Raw genomic sequence first — 2968 nt, forward strand, 5'->3', positions numbered from 1 at the left:
TACAAGCGGATACACATGAAGAAAGCCTAGAAGATTGCCCAAGTTGGTGGTGAAGGACCAAAATAACAAGTGTAAAAGTTAAAGGACTAGAATGTATAAAATTGGCCAAATTGGTGATCCAATTCTAATTGACAAAAGACCCATTCGGTGATTTTTTTATTTAGGGTAAACTTTGGATAAAAAAAGACTCAATGAGGATTTTAGAAGGCTTAATTAATTTTATTAAGGACTTAATTGTAAAGAAAATCAATTTTTTAAAGTCAATTTAGGTGTTAATTAGAAGAAATTGAAGTTTGGAGAGTGAAATTGGACTTTGAAAAGTTTAATTTGTCAGATTAGGGTTTGATTCAAAAAACTTTAAAGTGTGATTGCCAATTAGGGGTTTGATTGAATAAATTTAAAATGAAAGACCAAATCATAAAAGATGTGAGACTTCAAGAGTTGAAATTGATTAAATCAAGGAGCAAATTAAAGAAAATAAAAAAGTTCAAAAAATGACATTAAACTTTGGGGTTGATGATTGAGTTTAGTAGGGTTGAAATTGCATGAAAATAAGAGTTTGAAAAGCAATTATAGGTTCAATTAAAAGTAATTGGAAGAATAGAGATTAAAACAAAATCTATCATATTCCAAATTAAAAGGCTTAATTTCTAGGGGTTTAATCTAGACAATATGTCATTTACTTATTATTCATCTCCTTCCTTGGCAATTTTGGATTATTAGGTTGGCGCCTTCCAATTGCTCGTTGTGAAGTTCTAAACCTCCAAATGATATGGGACTTTTTGCAAATGAAATAAGAACATCCCCTTTAAAACCCCATTTCCATGAAATTGGACGTTTACATCTCAGTTCTTCCCTAAAAGTCTCCAATATCTTGTCCCTTATCAACCATTACTACATTTTTAGATTTTAGGCTAATCGAGTTGTCACCTTCAAACGAATGAATATAGAGTTATAGATCTTCAAATGGAGCAAAGATAGATCTAAAAAAAAGATATGCATCTCCTCTACCAAGTTCAGGTGGTCTCCAATGATGTTTACATCGGAGTTTCTCCAGCGAAACCTTAAAAGTGGCCAACTTAGTCAGCCTTAATGGAGATATCTATTTTTTCAAAACCACCTAACCTTTTTATATGTTCACACTCAAAACTCCTATAAATGTATTTCAGCTAGGAAAAACCATTATCCCCAAAAACCATTAAAGAAAAAAGGTTTTAACTGTTAACATTTATTAGAGCTTTTTCATTTTGATCAAAAGATTAAATTTAGATCAATCTTTAAGAGAATCCACCAAAAAACCTACAAAAATCCTATGTATACACCTCAAAATCAAAGAAAAAAATAGAAAAAAACGAGATAAAAACATGAAAATATACTCTGAAAAAAAAAACATATGTAAAGGTTCAAAGACTTAAGATGGAAAGCCTAGCAAGCTTTGGAAAGAATAGAAAGGGAAAGGGAAAGAAGGAATGAAAAGAGAAGGGAGGTAGCAACCTATAGCTAGTAAGCTTAGAGAAAGTATAACCATATGAAAATTCAAGGGTGGAGTCCTTTTTTGGCTTTATTTTATGTTTTAGCATTTATGTGGACTAATGAATAAAAAAAAATTTTGATTGATTAATCCTATTTTAAATTTATTGTTAATGTCATTGGGATGTTTAAAAGATGTTTGTATGTTTGGTTTTGACGGAATATGGTAGTTTTTTGGAATCTTTTAAAGGTAGTATTAGATGTTTGATGGCTTTTTCTAAGTTGCTAACGCATGTTCTTGGTTCGTGAGTTTAGCTTGGGTCTCAAAATATTTAAAAAGTCAATTTTGGATTAAGTTTTGATATTTTTGTTAGTTGATAATAAGGTTATAGTTTTGATGTTATTTGTTAGTGTTTTTTTATTCAAACATGTTTGTTAATGATAATGTGTTTTGTTGGAGATAAGAGAGGTTGGTTTGGAAGCCTAAAATAAATTTTTTCGGGCTTGACAACATATTTTAGGTTTTATGGGCAACCTAGGTTCATGTTCGTTCAAAGAACATTGTCTTAAGTGCTAGTTTTACATTTTTTTTATTTCGATTTTGATTTTTGTAAGTTTGTACATTGCACTTTTAAGTACTAATCATTTTCATACATTCGTAATCATCATTAGTAAATAATCTAGGGTTTTCATACATCCGTAACATGTTTTTGTGGGTTCTAATCCTAGAGTTTTGGTTTTGAATTGAAAAGTATTTTTACAAAAGTCATGATGTTTAAGTATTAATCGAAGCAAGTAGATACTTGATTTTTTTATCTATGCTTGATTGCGAATAAAACCTTACCTTTTATCTCTTGAAATCTAGTTTGGTTTGATGTTTACATTGCTGGATTTGAGTTTGAATGTCCTTTATTGTTCTTTGTGTTCTTTATTTTTCTTGGTGTTTAATATGTTTTCATTAGAAAAATTTATGTTTTTGTGCTTATTTTTAGTTTTGATTTTGTTTTGGTTTAAATCTCTATTCTAGTTTAGTTTTGGGTTGAACTTAGTTTTTTTTTTTGTTCATGGTTAGACTAGTGTTATTAGATCGACCTAATCGGGTCAAAACATGGTCAAATACTTAAGGCTTTGTTGGTTTTCCATTATTTTGATAAAAGAAATTTTAGCTTAAAGGCATGTTTGGAAAAACACATTCTTAAGCTTATTTTGACATATTTATTTTGAACAAATATATGGTTTTGCCAAACATGACTGATTAGTACTTAAAAATGCATTTTTATCAAGGTTTTAAATCATCATTTTGCACTTAAAGCATCAACAACTCCTTAACTAAAACATGTTTTATAATAACACATCTAATAATATAATATACCTTTAATTTGTGGTAAATATCCATTTTAAATGCAGGCCTATCACATAAATGAAAGGATTGATTAATGAGTTTAAGAACTGAAATTAAAAGGATAAAGAGATGACCAAACTTAGAAAAGAGATGTTG

Source organism: Populus euphratica, unplaced genomic scaffold, assembly GCF_000495115.2.
Source record: "Populus euphratica unplaced genomic scaffold, PopEup_1.0 scaffold517.1, whole genome shotgun sequence".
NCBI lineage: Eukaryota > Viridiplantae > Streptophyta > Magnoliopsida > Malpighiales > Salicaceae > Populus > Populus euphratica.